Raw genomic sequence first — 20879 nt, 5'->3', positions numbered from 1 at the left:
CACACACACACACACACACACACACACACACACACACACACACACACCCTTGGGAGAACCTTCCCAGATCCAAAAGGTTATCAATGGCAATACATATAATATAAATAAAAAAGACAGGCATTTGCCTACAAAGGCAATTATGATTTATGTGCATCCAATGGACTTATTTTCTAAAAGGACAAAATACAAAAGAAAATGTCATTTGATTGTCCTTGCCTCTTCAATCAGAGGTTTAAATTGAGAAGATGAAAACTGAATAATTCTGGAATGGATAACAGGAACTCAGATTTTCTCAAGGTCACAAAAGTGATTCCATAGTCATAAACTTAGCTATATAATTCAAAAAGTTACTTTAAGAAAAGTACTTTATCCACTGTGACACCTAGCTGTTTAAAAATACCTACTTTTATATAGTGCTTTATGGTTTACAAAGTGCTTACATATTTCCATATCTTTTATTTACTTTAAGTGTGTTTATGTTTTTCAGAAATATATATGTGTCTGTTTGGATTACTATAGCATCCAATACATACTCCAATAGATTTTATCAATGTAGGTATTCCCTCAAAAAATGTACCTCATATAAAGAATAAAAGCAGGAGTAAAAAATGACTTAATGGTCTCTTCCATCTAACAGTTATTCAGTGTACTAACTAAAAAAAGTTGAAAATAGATAGCCTTATGGGGAGCAGCCAAGACCAATGAAAAATAAAAATAAATCTTGGCAAGAACAAACTCATCTACGGCCACAGACCAAAAAGACAACCAGTAAAGGTGGAATATGTGCAAATCTAAGTGACTACACAGATTTTGTAGAGACTTGCACCAAAATATGATATGGTATGGTATCTGCCCTCAGGTTCATCAGTGTACTGCACTGACTACACCCTCAGTGTGATAGGCAGCACAGTATAGTGGATAGAGATATGTCAGAAAGATTTGAATTCAAGTCCCACATCTGCCACATACTGGCCATTTGATTCTCAGGAAGTTACTTTACCTCTCAGTGTCTCTGGAAACTCTCTAAGTTGCAAAGAAAATGCCTATTTGCATTGATAGGAGTTATTCAGTGGGAGTAGCTTATACTGATGAAATCACAAATCTCATTTAAAAAATCCTCAGAAAACATTTGAAAATACTTAGAAAAAATTCAGATACATTTTTATTCATTATTGATTAAAAAATGAATTCTATGGTTCTTTACTTGGGTGTTGAAGGAACACACAAATCTAGAAAAATCTGCATAATTCAGGATCTCTTTTTCTTCTGTGAGGAGATGCATATTTCTTTTTCAGAATCTTCATTAGTTTTTCCATCACTTTGAGTTCAATTTCCTTTAGTGATTTTTTCATTTATATTATTATATTGCACATAGAATGTATATTACATATAATATATAATAGTTATATATAATCATAATATATATATTGTTTTCCAAGTTCTGTTTATTTTTCTCTGCATCAATTCATACAAATTTTCCCATGTTCCATTGAATTCCTCACAGTCTTAATTTATTAACATACCTATTACTTCATATACAACAATTTGGTTTTTTTTTTAGCCATTCCTCAACTAATGGCCACCCATGATTTTTATTGTTTTTTTGCTACAGATAGAGAATGTTGCTGTGAATATTTTGGTATGTAATGGATACCTGTTTATGTTTTTTATTTCCTTGGGAGGTATATCTAGCAATGGGATTACTAGGACAACTAGTATAGACAGTTTAGTAATTTTTTGTTTCATAATTCAAAACTGAACTCCAGAACAGTTGGACAATCCAACAGCTCTACCAACAACACAGCAATGTATTTATCATTCCACAGCCCCTCCAAATGGAAGCTGTTCCTTTTCATCTTTGTCATAACAGAGAGTTATGTGAAACTAAAAAGCTGTTTTAATTTTTATTTCTATTAATATTAGTAATTTAGAATATGCTTTTAGTTAGTCATTTATAATTTGTAGTTTATGGCTCTGGAGTTTATGTTAAGTCTGTATCTTTTGGACATAGGGAATTTTTTTACTTTCACAGTGACAAAAGATCAGTCTTTCATCAGTGATGTTTGCTGCAAATATTTTTCCCATTCTCTTTTCTGATTTTGTATTCGTTTTTTTTTTTTGTACAAAAGCTTTTTAATTTTATGTGACCAAAATTATCTATTTTATTTTTTATGATCTCCTTTCTCTCTTCAGTTAAGAATACTCTCCCAGACAGTTGTGAAGCACACTTAATCTTGTTCTCTTTTTCCTTCCTTTTATAGTATGCATTTTCATATTCAGGTCACATATCTACTTTGAGATTATTGTGTTATATTATAGAAAATGTTGGCCTAATTCTAATTTCTGCCAAACTGCTTTCTAGTTTTCTCAGCAGTACTTTTCAAAAAGGGAATCCTCCTCTCAGTAATTTATATTTTTGGGTTTATGAAACAGGGAACAACTGTTTTCACTTGCTTCCATTCCTTATTTATAGTCTGTTCTACTTAACTACTTGTCTTTTATTTTAGTTTTTTAATCAGCTACAAATGGTTTGGTTGACTATTGACTTACAATACAGTTTGAAGTCTGGTAGTGTTATGCTCCCTTCATTCACATTTTTTTCCTTATTATTTCTCCTAAGTCCAAATGAATTTTATTTTTTGTCTAGTTTTAAAAATATACTCAGCCATTTGACTTGTATAAGCACTAAATATCTGAACTACTTTAGCTAATATTTATACTAGCATGTCCTAACTGTGATCACTGAATGACTCTCTAATTATATATTTCCTTATTTCTATAAAGAGATTTGTTGTTATATTTTTGCATCTTATGTGTTTCAACAGGTTAATTCCAAAATATTTTGTAGTTATTTTAAATGAAATTTTTCTTAATATCATTTCTTCCTGTTTTTTTTTATTTCTATGCAGAAATCCTGATAATTTTGTAGATTTATTTGTATCCTAAAAAGATGCTTTTGCTATTTATTACTTAGTTAATTTATTTTCTGAGTTTCTGGGATTTTCTAAGTATATTATCATGTCAAACTGTAAATGGGGATAGTTTATTTTCTTTACCAATACTCACACATTTGATTCTTGTTTTCTTGCTTTACTGCTGCATCTCACATTTCTGGAACCATATCAAAAATAGTGAGGAGAGGGGGTAATCTTGTTTTCTCCTTGTTTGTACTGGGAAAGCATCTAGTGTTTTTTAATTATAAATAATGTTTGCTTTTGGTTTCAAATATATATGCTTTTGATCATATTACAGAAGGGTTCTTGAATGTCTATGCTTTTTAGGGTTCTTGACATAAATGAGGGCTGCATTTTTGTCAAAGTCTTTTTTGTCTGTATCTTTTGAAATAATCATGTGGTTTTGTCATCTTTGTTTTTTATATGATGTTACACTAACTGTTTTTCCTAATGTTGAACCATCTTTGCATCCCTGCTATAAATCTCACTTGGGCATAGTGAATTATTTTCTGATTATATTTCTTTAGTCTTCTTCTGAGGATTCAATTAATTTGTTTTGCAATTGTCTTCACTGTGAAATTGGTCAGTAGTTGTCATTCTTGTTTTGTCTCTTGTTTGAGAATCAAGACCATATTTGTCTCAAAAAAGGAATTTGGTAGAGTCTTTTTTCTTTTATACTTTTGAGAACAATCTTTGTGGAACTCAAAGCGTTATAACTATTTCTTTTGGATTTGTCTTTCCATCCAGTGATATATCATTTTATGCTTGTGTGTGTGTTTGTGTGTGTGTAGCAAGAACTGTATCATAATTTTCATTCAATAAATGAACAGAGAAAAGTGGTAGCCTGGATTTAGTAATAAAACATGAGTGACCTGATTTTTATATGGAAAAAGAATATGAAGGAGGGGCAGAGCCAAGATGGCAGAGCAGGAAAAGGACTTCCATGTGGCTCCAGCTTCCACCTCCTCCAATTCATGTAAAAAAATTACTCTAAACAAACTTTGGAACTACAGAACCCACAAAATGACAGAGAGAAGCTAACTTCCCGCTGAAGACAGCCAGGCAGGAAGGGGCCAGAGCAGCTCTCTGGGAACCGAGCCCAGTCCTGCGTGAGCCAGAGGTTTTAGCCTCAGGGTGGCTACAACCAGCTGCCAGATGGAGGGACTTCAGATCACCAGCAGCTGTGACTGTTTCGAGAATTATCAACCATAGATACTAAGGACAAAGTGAGAGGTCAGTAGAGTGTGGACTTTGGGAACTGGGAGTCCGGGAATACAGTCTGGCCTTTGCCTCCTGGAGGGAGAAGCGGATGAGGCATGGCAGCTGTGCAGGTATACATACACAGAGGGCACAGGACCAATTGAATAGGAAGGGATGATACTTAAAAGATGAAATTAAGAGGTGAGAGAGGAATATAATGAGAGGAGACGGGGAGAGACAGAATGGGGTAAACTATCTCATATAGAAGAGGCAAGGGAAAATAGTTACAATGGAGGGGAAGAACAGGAAGGCAAAAGGGAACAAGTCAACCTTATTCTTATTGAATTTGGCTTAGGGAGGGAATGACATACACACTAAATAGGGTATTTATCTCACCTTATAGGAGAGTAGGGGAGAAGGGGATCATAGGGGGGATGATGGAAGGTAGGGCAGGCTAGGGGGGAGGGAAGTTGAGAGCACAAACTTTTGAAAAGGGCCAGGATCAAAGTAGAGAATAGAACAAGTTGGAGGTGGGATAGGAGGGAGGGAAATATAGTCAATCTTTCACAATATATCCACTATGGAAATGTTTTGCATAGCTACACATGTATAACCTATATTGAATTGCTTATCTTCTCAGTAAGGGTGGGTGATGAGGGAGGAAGGGAAAGAATCTGGAATTCAAAGTTTTAAAATCAAATGTTTAATATATATAAAATTATTTTACATGTAACTGGGAAATAAGATATACAGGCACTGGGGCATAGAGATCTGCTGTGCCCTACTGGAAAGTTGGAGGGGGGATAGGGGAACTTATGGGAGAGAGCAGATTGGGGGAGGGGATATTCAGTGGGATCACTGTTTTGGGGTGGTGGGTAGGGGAAAAATGGGGAGAAAATTTGTAACTCAAAATCTTGTGGAAATGATGTAAATTAAAAATAAACATAAAATTTAATTTAAAAAATAAAAAAAGAAAAAGAATATAATTGGAATAAATAAAATGCTTTGTTGGCACCTGCTGCTCTATTACCATCTGAAGAGATCATTAACAATGATATTATTGAGAAATACGAAAAGTTCATTTTTATTTTGAATTCAAGACAGTGGAACATGATCTTAGTCTTCTATATCATCTTTGTGACTTCTGAGAGAACCATACTTAAATTATCTCAGAAAGATTTAAGATTATATAACTAGCCCTAGACTCTTTCCTAAATTCTAGTGCTATATCAGAAACTACATACTAGATATCTTCAACTGGAGTAAAGACACATCAAATTGAACAATTCCAAAGCAGAACTCAATAGTTCCTACTTTAAAACCTCCCTAACTTTTTCTTTTTATAATAGTATCATTTTTTCGGTCCCCAGGTCATACTGACCCCCTTCTTTCTTATAGGTCTCCACTGTAGTTGAATCTCTTATTACTTCTTCAGTCTCATTAACTAATTTTCTCGACTGCCAAGTAGGCATTCTCCCTCCTTATAATTTCTTCTATTTTCATTCTATTTTCCACATAGCTGTTGAAATGATTTTTGTAAGGTACAGATGTGACCACATCATTTCCCTTCTCAAAAACCTTCAGTGACTTCCAGTTGGGTTTGAATTTAAAGCTTTCTATAATCTAGTTTTCATCTACCTTTCTGTTTTATTTAATATCACTTAGCTTCATATAATCTATGTACTAAACTGGCCTATGGGCTGTACTTTGAATTCAGCATTGTAATACTAGTTACTATACACTGACTACCACTTGCGCCTCGAAGGTACTCCCTCATCATCTCTGCCTCTTGGAAACCCTGGCTTACTTTAAAAGGTTAGTCTAGGTGACCTCCTAAGTGAAGATTTGGCTTATTTTCCTATTTGGCAGTATTCTCTTTTCATTTTTAAATTTTTTTTTTCAAATGCTTTATTAACTTCTTATTTACATCATTCATTTCCGCCAGATTTTGAGTTACAAATTTTCTCCCTGTTTTTCCCCTACCCACCCCCCCAAAATAGCAGTCCCACAAGATATCCCCTCCTCCAATCCGCTGTCTCCCATATTTTCTCCCATACCCTTTTCGACTTTTCCAGTGGATCTCTACGCCCCAGTGCCTGTATATCTTATTTCCCAATTACATGTAAAATAGTATTGATAATATATATGTATACACACACACACACATATATATATATAAATACATATTTGAATATTTGATTTTAAAACTTTGAATTCCAGATTCATTCCCTTCCTCCCTTGTCACCCACCCTTACTGGGAAGATAAGCAGTTCAGTGTAGGATGTACATGTGTAGCTAATGCAAAACAATAACATAGTAGAAATATTGTAAAATATTGACTATATTTCCTTCCCTCCTATCCCACCTCCCACTTGTTCTATTCTCTACTTTGATCCCATCCCTTTTCAAAAGTGGGTGCTTCCAACTTCCCTCCCCCCCAGCCTGCCCTCCCTTCCATCATCCCCTGTCTCATCCCCTTCCCCCCCTACTCTCCTGGAGGGTGAGATACCTATTTAGTGTGCATTTCATTCCCTCCTCAAGCCAAATTCAATGGGAATACGGTTGACCCATTCCATTTTGCCTTCCTATTCTTCCCCTCCATTGTAACCATTTCCCCTTGCCTCTTCTGTATGAGATAGTTTACCCCATTCTGTCTCTCCCCATCTCCTCTCATTATATTCCTATCTTACCTCTTAATTTCACCTTTTAAGTATCATCCCTTCCTGTTAAATTGGTCTTGTGCCCTCTATCTATGTATACCTGTAAACATATACACACATTCACATATGTATTCATATGCCCATATACCCTGATATATAGACACACACATATGTCTATATATTCCTTCAACTACTGAGAAAAGTTTCATAAGTTACAATTATTGTTTTTCCATGTAGGAATGTTAATAGTTCAACTTTGATAAGTTCCTTAAGATTTCTTTTCCCTGTTTACCTTCTCATGCTTCTCTCTCTTTTTTTTTTAAAGCAATTGGGATTAAGTAACTTGCTCAAAGTTATACGGCCAGGAGTTTCTGGGTGGGTGCTAAGTGTCAGAGCCTGGATTCGATCCCCAGGTCATCACGACACTGGAGCCTGTGCTCTTACTCGCTGTGCTACCTGGCCACCCCTCATGCTTCTTGTATCTGAAAGTCAAATTTTCTGTTCAACTCTGTTTTTTTCATCAAGAATGCTTGAAAGTCCTCTATTCCACTGAATAACCATATTTTCCCCTGAAACATGATACTCAGTTTTGCTGGGTAGGTGATTCTTGGTTTTAATCCCATCTCCTTTGACCTCCAGCATATCATATTCCAAACCCTTTGATCCCTCAGTTTAGAAGCTGCCAGATCCTGGGTTATCCTGATTGTGTTTCCACTATATTCAAATTGTTTCTTCCTGGCTGCTTGTAATATTCTCTCCTTAATCTGGGAATTCTGGAACCTGGCTATAATATTCCTAGGAGTTTTCTTTTTTGGGATCTTTTTCAGGAGGTGATCAGTGGATTCTTTCAACCTCTATTTTGCCCTCTGATTCTAAAACATCAGGGCAGTTTTCTTTGAGAACTTCCTGGAGGATGATTTCTAGGTTCTTACTTTGATCATGGCTTTCAGGTAGTCCAATAATTTTTAAATGATCTCTCCTGGATCTATTTTCCAGCTCAGTGGTTTTTCCCATGAGATATTTCACATTGCCTTCTATTCTTTCATTTGTTTGGATCTGTTTAACATAATCTTGATTTTTCATAAAGTCATTAGCTTCCATTTGCTCTAGTCTAATTCTGAAGCAATGATTCTCCTCATTGAGCTTTTGATATTCTTTTTCCATCTGGCAAATTTGGCTTTTTAAGGCATTCTTCTCCTCATTGCCTTTTTGAACCTCTTTTGCCTTTTGAGTCAGTCTGTTTTTTAAAGTGTTATTTTCCTCAGTCAGGCTGTTGACTCTCATTTCATAATTTTCTTGCATTGTTCTCATTTCTCTTCCCAATTTTTCCTCCACTTCTCTTATCTGCTTCTTAAGGTCACCTATGGCTTGTAACCAGCTCATATTTTCCTTTGAAGCTTTTGGTGCAGGAGTTCTGACTTCACTGTTTTCCTCCTGTTCCATGCTTTGCTCCTTTTTGTCCCCAAAATAGGAGTGTAATGTTGGAATCTTCTGTCTGCTTTGTTTCCTTTGCCTGGTCATGTCACCCCTCAGTCACTTGATCCCTGGGCTTTTTGCCACAGTAGGACTCTGCCACCAGACAGGGGAGCTTTCGTCCCAAATGCTGGGGTTTTCTCAATTGCCGGAGGTATTAGATGGGTGCCCTCTCTGAGGTCTCCACATGCTCTGGCAAGCTGGACACACACCCCAGGACCTCCACCCTAGACTGCAATCCAGATCCAAGCAGGGTAAAGCAAGAGTGATTACCCTTCAGACTGGTGCTTGGTCCCCCCTACACTCTGCAGGCCAGGAACTGAAGCTGCCACATGGCACTGGCTGGCTGGGCCGGTGGCTTCTTGCCCCGGGGGCAAAAGCCATGCACTCCCACTTACTGGTCCCAAAGTCCAGACTGCACTGACCTCTCACTTTGTCCTTCGCATCTGTGTGTTGATAAATCTGGAAACGGCCACACTGCTTCTGATCTGGAGTCCCTCCGCCATGGCTGGCCGATTCCTGCCAGCCTGCTGGGCTGTCCTTAGCGGGAGGTTAGCTTTTCTGTGTCATTTTGTGGGTTTTGCAGCTCCAAAGTTTGTTTAGAGTCCCCTTTTTATATGGATTGGGGAAGGTGGAAGCCAGAGCAGGGGGGAGGTCCTGCTTCTACTCAGCCATCTTGGCTCCGCCCCCCCAGTATTCTCTTTCCAAATTACCTTATTTACTTATCTGTGTACATATTATATCTGCCCAGAGAAATATAAACTTCTTAAAGGTAAGGACTATTTCTACTAGTGCTTGCTTAACACACTACTTGGTCAAGACAATGGCAGATGTTGAAAACTTTTGGACATCTTTGAACAAGAAAGGACCTTAGAGGAAGTAAGAAACAAATTTTACTGGTCCATAATATCACCAAAAAAGGTGAGACTTGTGTGCAAAGTTCTACTAATTTGTGCAGCATATCTGGAAAATTTTAGCACTAGCAAACCTTTAAAATTTATCTGCATTGACTTTTTGTATTTGGAAGGAAATGGCAAAAATATAATTACATATCATCGGTAGCTTATCACTTTAGAAGGTATGCAAAGTCATACCCAACCAGGAATCAGAAAGCTTCCACAGCTGCTAAAAAATTGTGGGAAAAGTATTTCTCAATATATAAACTTCCTATCAGGATCCATTCAGATTTTAAAAGTATGTAGCTAGGGAGCAGCTGGGTGGTACAGTGAATAGAGTACCAGCCCTAGAGTCAGAAGGAGTCCAAATCTGGCCTCAGACACTTAACACTTACTTGCTGTGTGACCTTGGGCAAATCACTTAACTGCAATTGCCCTGCCTTCCCCCCTGCAAAAAAAAAAAAGTATGTAGCTTGTTGAAATAATAGCTTTGGCTGGCATTACTGGAACATCTTATCCAATAATCTGAATGTTTCAACAGCATACATTTAGCCTAAAACAAAAATCTCAATGGAGCTACACATATAACTCTACCAGTAATGGTGCGACTGACTTTACACTCTTCTTACTGACTGATGTATGAACTATGCCTTGAGTTTCTGAAGATGGAGAGACTGCAGAAACTTATAACCAATACATCTCTCAGCTGAGAGAGAAGCTAAAGAAAGTTTGCTTATCTAGCTACAACTTCAGAACACTGAAAGAAATAAACAATTGCCCAAGCTGCTTGAATTGACTGTTGACTTCTTTAACAAGGTAACAAAAATTCTGCTAAGAAATCTTGGTATTCATGGAACCCACAAATTAACTGAATGAAGGAAAACTACTCCATACTAACAAGGGCAAGACTAGGTAATTTATCTGTTTACAAAATAATCTCTGAGGCTAGTGAAGACCCTACAAAGATGATTCACTATAATCACTTATTGCCACTAGGACACACTGACAATTAAGTTGACGCAGGTAGATATTAATTTCAAAGGACTCCAGTCTTCTTATACCTTACTTAACACACACTTTTTGATCCAGTGACACTAACTTCCTAACTGTTTCACAAACAAGACACTACATCTCTGGGCTCCAGACCACTACATCTCTGGGCTCTCTCTGGCCATCTGCCATGCCTGGAATGTTCTTCCTCCTCCACTCTGACTTCTGAACTCTCTGTCTTCCTTGACCCCTCTGAATTCCAATGCCTTCCCTCTCTTAATTATTTCCTATTTATCCTATATATAAATTGCTTTGTTTATACTTATTTGTATGTTTTCCCCCCCATTAGAATGTAAGTTACTTGAGGGCAGGACTGTCCTTTGCCTCTTTTTGTATCTCCAGGTCTTAGCACAGTTCCTGACACATAGAAGGTACTTAATAAATGTACACAGAATTGAACTGTGTCAAAGAGACCTCCTGCCACTCTTACAAAGTCTGTTTGACCCAACAGCTCAGAAACATTTCAAATAAACGTGACTTTTCATACTATGCTAGGTGGTCTGGATCCTCTGTAAACTCAAGATTTGGAAGGCAGGATTATAGTTCTAGTAAGGAATATGATTAGCAAACACTATCAATTCACACTAGTATAGGAGTAGGCAGATCATCAGGTCACAAAAGAGTAAGGACTCTCTAACCAATGACCACCAACTTACAGTGTCCCAGGTGAAAATGAGGAAAAAAATTACCTGTGCAGCCTGACAGTAATGCCAATGCTTACCAATGCAATGAATGCCTTTTCATGGAATTATCTGTGTTCAATGATTGCTGCCGGTTTTTTAAAATTTATTTTTCTCTCTTATACATTTATTTGCTTTGTATTATCATCACAAATTCATTGCATAGTTTGTTAACCATGTTTAATTTGTTGTTAAATTAGTCTGGCTATGTTGAATAGCTTACTAGTGTTATAAAGGGAATGTAAATTATTCTGTTAAGGCTTGGATTAGCTACCTTGCAAAAAGGGCCTAAATCATTAAAGACCCTGTGAGTTATACTTCTTCCTAGCTCTGGAATAAAAGAAACTATTTTGGGATTAGAATTGGAAGGCAGAGGTTTCTTTCTTTTTCCTCATTAAGTAGGAATTTTAATCTTTAGGAAAGGGAAGAATGTTGATTACTGGATTTGATTACAAAGTGTCCCACACAGCTTTTTCCTGAGAGTCCTTAGTATAAGTATTTAAGATATCTAAGGCACTCCGGAAGGTATTTAAGATGGATGATGCTAAATTTTCCCAAGGGACTACAGAGCTATCCAGGATTTGGCATTATGGATTTTGCTGAACATATTCTAGCATATTTTCTAGAAACAGAGAATATGAGTGGGGTGATTCATTTATTACCCTACCTCACTAACTATAGTTTTGTAATAAGATAGATTCCCAATCAATCAATCAATCCTATAGGCCTTAAACAATATTAAAATGTCTTTTGAACCTATAATGACTTTGAATAAGTATTTTGCTTGAATAAGGCAAGGAAACTTGGCAGTGAACCAGGGGTCATCTATTAATTAAGATCATATAGAAGCACCCTTGGTACAAAAGTAGGCAGAGAAGGAATATAAAGCCATGAGTTATAAAGGTCATGAGCTATAATAAAGGCATCTTGGAGAAGCAGATGTGGCCTGAGAGAAGTCCTGAGTAAAGGCTATTTTTTTCCTCCAACTTCTCTGCCTGGTACTTGTCTATCCACAGTGACTAAAATATGATTTGCTAATTTGTTACCCAAATAGTTATTATGAACTGAAAATTATTATGAATTGAATTTTGCCTCAACCACAAAGATCCCAGGGGGTAACTAGAAACAGATAGAAATATGAAGTGAAGTTGAGAGCCTAATCTCTGACTCAATGTTAATAATTTTCCTAACTGGGCTAGAAGTGCCCCCAGTAACTTTTCATCTTAAAAAAAAAACTCCCTAAAGCTGAAGAGAATGGAATAAAGTGGACCTTAGGGGCCATTATATTGCTTCCTAGGTTTAAATAGAGCTAATTATTATAATAGGGTGTTACACATATACATGGAGGAGTGTTGATTATATCAGGCTCCCCATGTGTTTTTATTTTTCTTTTGATAAAGTTATCATAGCAATTACTCTGGCACTTAACTATGCTTGGGGTGAGCTACTAGCTAGTTAAGAGTTACAAAGAGTTTCATCGAGAAAAGACAGAAACAGTTTAAGAGGTGACTGCTATGATGCTCTATATTTTAATGTGAAAACTAATGGGAAAATAAGTCAATTTAGCTTAAAGGCCACTGTCAAGCTTTCATTCCTTTTAATTTTTCTGTAAGGGTCTTTATTCGTGCTTATGTTTATCTTTATATATTTTCCCTGCTTTTTTTCCTTCACTTTCTCAGATACTGTCAAGTGTTTTTATTATACTAACATAACTCTTCCTTATCTATTCCAAGGTGATGACTTATTTGAATATGAAAACCTTTTCCTCAAATGTTCCCATCACTTTAAAACTAAGAAACTTTCACTGGTACTCCTCATTAATATTTTTACAAAGATATAATCCCTGACCTCTGAGCATTTTGAAACACACCTAGTACAAAAGATTTCCAATGGAAGCTTCACTAAATATGGTATGTATATTTGAGGAGTGTAATAAAATACAGGATGTCCCAAAGGTCTTAATGGGCATGCATATCAACAGAAGGGCATGATGATACATTGTCTATTTATGAGATTAGATTCTGAACCTTGCTTCTCATGTCGACTTTATTACTTTCCTCAGTTATGAATAGTAGTACTACCCGTGTTTCCCCGATAATAAGACCTATCCCGAAAATAAGCCCTCCCCTTACTGTGTAAGATTCCTCTAAAATAAGCCCTCCCCCGAAAATAAGCCCTATTGAGATTGCTACTGTAGTGAAGGTGATCCCCTGCGCTACACGCTACATTACGGTACCCTCTGTATGTACCGCCCCCCCCCCCGGGTGAAACACATGCCGCGCTCCAAGCTGCATCCAATCAGAGCTGCAGCAGTGAGCACGTCATCCTGTTCTTCCCCAGTGATTTGCTTGCTGGCGCCATTGAGAGCAGTGCCGCGGAGAGCTGAGGCAGGACAACATAAGCCCTCCCCTGAAAATAAGCCCTCTGGTGTTTTTCTTTCCAAAAAAGATAAGACAGTGTCTTATTATCGGGGAAACATGGTATGTCCTAAGTTGACTTCAACTTAGGACCAAAAAGTGGGGCAAGGGTCCTCCCAAGTTCCTAAACTCAAGCCTGGGCTTCTGGCTACTGGTTGTAAACCTTACTAAATCTTAGGGTACAGTCTGAGAAGTTTTCACCTCTCTCACACATCTAGTTAATAGAAACTTAAGTCTGGGGTCCAGGCAATCTATTATTAAATTTTTGAGAAGTCATCACTTTTTATCCCACTCAGTTTCAAACCTCATCATTCTCTCCAAAGTTATTAACAAATTCTGAAATGCCAAATCTAATGACCTTTTCCCATATTCATCCTTAATGACCTCTCTGAAGACTCTGAAACTGTCAGTGACCCTCTTCTTCACACTCTCTTCTCTCAAGGTTTTTATGATACTATCCTCTCCTGATTCTCTTACAACCTACATGACTACTCTTCAGACTCCTTTAGATCTCCATCCAGCTTATACCTGTTAACAGTGGGTTAATAGGGCTGTCCTTGACCCTCTTCTCTTTTTTTTCTATACTACTTACCGTGTTTCCCCGATAATAAGACACTATCTTATTAAATTTTTTTGGACAGAAAAACACCAGAGGGCTTATTTTCAGGGGAGGGCTTATTTTAATGAACATTGACAGCAATTTTAATAAACAGGTAAATGTGAACAAAAAAATGTACCTTTATTCAATAAGCAAATCACTGGGGAAGAACAGGATGACGCGCTCACTGCTGCAGCTCTGATTGGATGCAGCTCTGAGCGCGGCGTGCATTTCACGGGGCGGGGGTGCATACAGAGGGTACCGTAATGTAGCGACACTAGCAATCTCAATAGGGCTTATTTTTGAGGGAGGGCTTATTTTAGAGGAATCTTACACAGTAAGGGGAGGGCTTATTTTCGGGATAGGTCTTATTATCGGAGAAACACAGTAAGTATCAGACAAAGAGTTTAAATCTAAGTCTTACTCCAAGCCTAGCAACATATCCACTGTACTGTTGCTTCAATGCTATTGAATGCTTTTAAAGGATTTAGAGAAATGATTATTAATAACTAATGATTTGGGGAGATTTAGAGTCCTCCCTTTTTCTAATCCTCATTGGAGGACCTCAGTTTCTGAAGATGGAGCTAACGTCCTCTTTCTGACCCCACCCAATCTTACTAGGAATCTCTAGTCTAAGGTGAATTCCATTTAATTAAGATTGGGTGGAGACAGATCCTTTTGTCTAAATTGCCCAAGGCTAGGAGTGGTTTGGGTTTAGAGATGGTCTCTCTATCCAAGGGTAACATGATGTCACTCTCAGCCCCTCATTATAATATTCATTCTCTCATTAATTGTTAACCAATCAGGGTTGATTCCCACCCTGGTGAACACCTACTTTTCAAAGGGTATATAAACTGTGTCCCTGCCTCCATTATTGTCTTTGGTTGAAGAGAGAGATGGCCAAATGACCATCCTTTTATTAAAATGCTAGAATTATTAATAAAATGATTAAATTACTCAGAATTTTGTCTTGAACCTTTTAAAATGCCACAGATAAAAATGTTTATTTAGAAATATACTCATATTTTAAAAGTGCAATGAGATGTATAAGGAGAATAGTATAATGGAATGTATAGAGAGGAAGATGTAATAAGATGCACATAATTTAGAATGTTAACAAGATTCCTGAATGTAAGAATTCAATGAGGTGAGAATATTTTAAGGATGTACTGAGATTCACTCATGGGACAATGTAATAGAATGCATATCTACAAGGGATCACATGCATAAAAGACCTATAGTGAAAGCTGACAAAGGATAATATCTATATATTGAAACATCTGCAAGTTACCTATCTTAGGCTAGTCCTTAGCTACTGGTAAAAGCAGTTATTTAAAACCTCAAAACAAATAGGAGTCTGAAAAATCTGGGTTCAAATACCACCTCTAACATTGATTACCTGTGTGACCACAAACAAGCTGCTTAAGCTCTTTGGTCTCAGTTTCTCTATTTATAAAATGGGAATAATACCTGTAGTACCTGTTTGTCAGAGTTATTAAGGCCTAAATGATATGTTGTATGTAAAATGCTTTGGAAACCTTAAAGTGCTATAAAAATGTTGACTATTATTGTACTCATCTATACTACTTGGATAAATTCCTCAGTTTTCCACTTTATTCTGGTTTTAGAGACCTGCCTGAGACAGTGAGACAAAAATAGATGAAGACTGCTATTTAATTAACTCTTAGCAATGAATGAGGAGGAACCCATTTGGCTGGCTGAAAGAATAACCTGAATATATCCTAACCCCACTGCTATTCTGATTCCATTAAATGTCAGTGTGTACTATCAAGTTAGGTTAAGACAAGAAACATATTTTAAAATCTGTGACTTAGACTACTCAGTAGCTGGGAAGAATTCAAGAAGTACACTAACCAAACCCTGTTTGAGGGAAGGAGACTGAACATTATTTTGGTCCCATTCCCTCAGTCCACTAAAGTAAGTACCAAGAGCAAATAAGTTCTCTGGGCTACTCCTATCCTCTACCAACTTGAAGGGACTGAGGGCTGGGCTGCCTTTTCTCCCAGGGTGAACACATAGATGTTCAATTTTTCTGCCCTCCTCTTCCCATCCTCTACCACCTAACTCTATCATAGCTTGGCCTTTTTCACTGCTAAGGTCATTTCTCTTATTTACCTTTAAAAGTCTCTGTCCTATTTCTCTATTAATGTCCTCTCTCTGATGTCTTCTTTGACTGAAAAGGACCTTAGAAATCAACTTGTATATGAAAAGAATTCCCTCTATAATATACGTGGTCATCCAGCCTTTCCTTGAAGACTTTTGATAAGGGAAACCCACTGCCTCCGAAAAGCTAGTCTGTTTCATTTGGTGTCAACAGATTTCCCAAGATTGGTTTCTTAAAAAGCTATTATGAAGACTTAAAGTCCCACAAAAAGATTTCTCAAAGACACCTCTCAAAATAATATTATGCAACACAATCTGACACTATAACAGATAAAGAGAAATGTAATTTTTTGGTTACTGTATCAAACTTTCATGGATTTATGTGTACTTTGTAAAGCCTCATTCTATGTGATGTAAAGGCATATTATTTATAGTTGATTAAACAGGATATTGTTGGTCTTTTCTTTAAAAGGTCTTTGGCCAGTACCCTTACCTCCAACTATAAAAATGAAGAAAATGGGTGGCCAAGTGGCTCATCGAGTAAGAGCACTGGCTCCAGTGTTGGGATGACCTGGGGATCAAATCCGGGCTCAGATACTTAGCACCATACCCAGAAATAACTGGCCGTGTAACCTTGAGCTTAAAAAAAAGAACAGATTAAAAATGAAGAAAATAGGATTCAGATTGAACAATTTCCACTTAATGTACTTTGTAAAGCTTCATTCTATGTGATGTAAAGGCATATTATTTATAGTTGATTAAATAGGATATTGTTGATCTTTTCTTTAAAAGGCCTTGGGCCAGTACCGTTACCTCTAATTATAAAAATGATTTTAAATAATTTTATAATATAAATTATAATATTTTATAATTATAAAAATGAAGAAAATAATATATTCAGATAGCACAATTTCTACTTGTAGCATCTTTTAAAAAAAAAAATAATCTTCCTTAGGTACAAGGACTACCTATAATGTAGTTGACTAGGATTTTTTTGGGTACTAGAGTTTACTGAATGTTTTTGGGTTACTGAATTGGAAGAACTGTTAAACTCATCACAAAGAAATGGGCAAAATATGGGAGACCACAATCAATGAAAGAAAGGAGAAAGATAAACGCATAGACAAAATTTTAAGGATATATTTAAGACTTCATATCCAAACAAGATTCTGAAGCATTAATGATACTCTAACTTGGGCTGCTTAGCTATCAATGAGTTAGATTAAAAAAAAAAGGAACAGTGATGGTTTTATGCCCCACAGACACAAACTAAATGATAATATAAAATTTTGTCATATTATGGAATACGTTACTACTTCTCCCATTTGTTATTGTTTGTAGAAACATTTAAAAACACAAAATACTGTTTTCTCTGAATACTACAGTGTTATATAAGGCTCCACCATATCTAATTCTGTTTTGCATTAAAAACCAAGCTTTATCTGGTTCAGAGGTTGAGTGCAGGGATCTCTGTCACTTTTTCATTAGCACAGATAGAAGTAGCCTCTGAAAGAAAGCTAATCATTCTTTTTTTTTGGGGGGGGCGTTAATAAGCTTACTTTAATCAATCAAACATATATTGTTTACCCAGTTCAGGGGAGAAGGTCAGCACCCTGAACTTCAGAGTATACAGACAGAAGTTACAAGATCAAGCAGACATGCTTCCAAACTGTCCAACCATTACATCCATACCAAATCACAGTTACCAGAGAGGGAAGCATCAACATCTGGGTTTTCAAAGCTGGGGGGCTCTCAACAGTTGCCTAGAATCTAATCTGGTCAAATCACACAAAGTAAGCCCCAAAACAAAGTCTCACATCAAGAATTATGTAGCCTTCTCCTGGCTCAGAGAATGTAACAACACTCTTGACCCATTGCCCAATCACAAAGCACCAAGGTGTGGGCATTCCTGAAAAACAAGCCTCCCACCACAGGCTCCGGGTACACTTAACCTAGCGGCAGGGAAGTTCTTAAAAATTTACATTCCCATAACAGAGAGCAATCTGGAACTATGTCCAAAGGTTAATTATTAACAGGTTAATACCTGTGCATACCCTTTGATCCAGAAATACCATTTCTAGGTATGTATCCCAAAGAGACAATAAAAAAGGGAAAAGGACCCACATGTACAAAAATATTTATAGCAACTCTTTTTGTAATTGCAAAGAATTGGAAATTGAGGAAATGTCCATCAATTGGGGGATGACTGAACAAGTTGTGATATATGAGTGTAATGGAATAATACTGTACTATAAAAAATGGTCAGCAGGCAGACTTCAGAAAATCCTGGGAAGACTTACATGAATTGATGCTAAGTGAAGTGAGCAGAACCGGGAGAACACTGTACACAATAACAGCAACATTATGCAGTCATCAACTATGACAGACGTAGCTCTTCTTCTTCTTTCATTTTTCAAATGCTTTATTAACTTCTGATTTATATCATGAATTTCTGCCAGATTTTGAGTTGCAAATTTTCTCCCTGTTTTTCCCCTACTCACCACCACAAAATAGCAGTCCCACAGGATATCCTCTCCTCTAATCTACTCTATCCCACATCTTCTCCCATACCCCCTTAGACTTTTCCAGTAGGGCATGGTGGATCTCTATGCCCCAGTGCCTGTGTATCTTATTTCCCAATTACATGTAAAATAGTATTAATAATAGTGGTAATTTTAAACATTCGATTTTAAAACTTTGAATTCCCGATTCATTCCTTTCCTCCCTTGTCACTCATGCTTACTGGGAAGATAAGCAGTTCAGTATAGATTGTACATGTGTAGCTAATTAACATAGTAGATATACTGTAAAAGACTGACTATATTTCCCTCACTCCTATCCCACCACCCACTTGTTCTATTCTCTACTTTGATGCCATCCTTTTTCAAAAGTGAATGCTTCCAACTTCCGTCAACCCCAGCCTGCCCTCCCTTCCATCATCCCACCTCTCATCCCCTTCCCCCCCCCACTCTCCTGGAGGGTGAGATACCCTATTTAGTGTGTATGTCATTCCCTCCCCAAGCCAGATTCAATGAGAATAAGGTTGACCCATTCCCTTTTATACTTCCTATTCTTCCCCTCTATTGTAACCATTTTCCCTTGCCTATTCTATATGAGATAGTTTACCCCATTCTGTCTCTCTTCATCTCCTCTCACTATATTCCTCTCTCACCTCTTAATTTCACCTTTTAAGTATCATCCCTTCCTATTAAATTGGTCCTGTGCCCTCTATCTATGTATACCTGTAAACATATACACACACATTCACATATGCCTGTATACTCTCCGATATAGACATACATATATATATATATATATATATATATATATATATATATATATATATATATTCCCTTCAACTATTTTCATACTGAGAAAAGTTTCATCAGTTATAATTATCACTTTTCCATGTAGGAAAGTGAATAGTTCAACTTTGATAACTGGCTTATGATTTCTTTTCCCACTTTACCTTCTCAAGCTTCTCTTGCTTCTTGTATCTGAATGTCAAATTTTCTATTCAAATCTGTTTTTTTCATTAAGAATACTTGAAAGTCCTCTATTCCACTGAATGACCATATGTTCCCCTGAAATATGATACTCAGTTTTGCTGGGTAGGTGATTCTTGGTTTTAATCCCAGCTCCTCTGCCCTCCAGAATATCCTATTCCAGGCCCTTCGATACCTCAGTGTAGAAGCTGCCAGATCCTGGGTTATCGTGATTGTGTTTCCACAATATTCAAATTGTTTCTTCCTGGCTGCTCATAATATTCTTTCCTTGATCTGAGAATTCTGGAACCTGGCTATAATATTCCTAGGAGTTTTCTTTTTGGGATCTTTTTCAGGAGGTGATCGGCGGATTCTTTCAACCTCTATTTTGCCTTCTGGTTCTAAAACATCAGGGCAGTTTTCTTTGAGAACTTCTTGGAGGATGATTTCTAGGTTCTTTCTGTGATCATGGTTTTCAGGTAGTCCAATAATTTTTAAATGATCTCTCCTGGATCTATTTTCCAGCTCAGTGGTTTTTCCCATGAGATATTTCACATTGCCTTCTATTCTTTCATTTGTTTGGATCTGTTTAACATAATCTTGATTTCTCATAAAGTCACTAGCTTCCCTTTGCTTCATTCTAATTCTGAGGGAATGATTTTCCTCATTGAGCTTTTGAGATTCTTTTTCCATCTGGCGAATTTAGCTTTTTAAGGCATTCCTCTCCTCATTGCCTTTTTGAGCTTCTTTTGCCAACTGAGTTAGTCTGTTTTTTAAGATGTGATTTTCCTTAGTCAGGTTGTTGACTCTCATTTAGTAATTTTCTTGCATTGTTCTCATTTCTCTTCCCAATTTCTCCTCCACTTCTCTTATCTGCTTCTTAAGGTCCTTTATGGCCTGTAACCAGCTCATATTTTCCTTTGAAGCTTTTGGTGCAGGAGTTCTGACTTTACTGTCTTCCTCCTGTTCCATGCTTTCTTCCTTTTTGTCCCCAGAATAGGAGTGTAATGTTGGAATCTTCTGGTTTTTTTTTGCTTCCTTTGCCTGGTCATGTCACCCCTGAGTCAATGACTGGGCTTTTTGCCACAGTAGGACTCAGCCACCAGACAGTGGAGCTTTCGTCCCAAATGCTGGGGTTTTCTCAGCTGCCGGAGGTATTAGTTGGGTGCTGCCTCCACATGCCCTGGCAAGCTGGTCACTCATCCCAGGACCTCCACCCTAGACCGCAATCCAGATCCAAGACGGTTAAAGAAAGAGCAATTACCCCTCAGGCTGGTTGCTTGGTCCCCCTACAGTCTGCAGGCCAGGAGCTGAAGCTGCAATGTATGGCTGTCTGCATCTC

General features: G+C 37.2%; 1 protein-coding gene across 1 annotated transcript in view; it reads right to left on the bottom strand.

Moving 5' to 3' along the window:
* Positions 1 to 20879, bottom strand: part of GPHN (gephyrin) — a 415464-nt gene that overhangs the window by 147112 nt on the left and 247473 nt on the right. The window lies entirely within an intron of this gene.

This window comes from Petaurus breviceps, unplaced genomic scaffold, assembly GCF_028583685.1.
Source record: "Petaurus breviceps papuanus isolate PSGF00001 unplaced genomic scaffold, PetGlider_PUasm1.0 166, whole genome shotgun sequence".
Lineage (NCBI taxonomy): Eukaryota > Metazoa > Chordata > Mammalia > Diprotodontia > Petauridae > Petaurus > Petaurus breviceps.
This window is presented reverse-complemented; position numbering and strand designations above follow the sequence as displayed.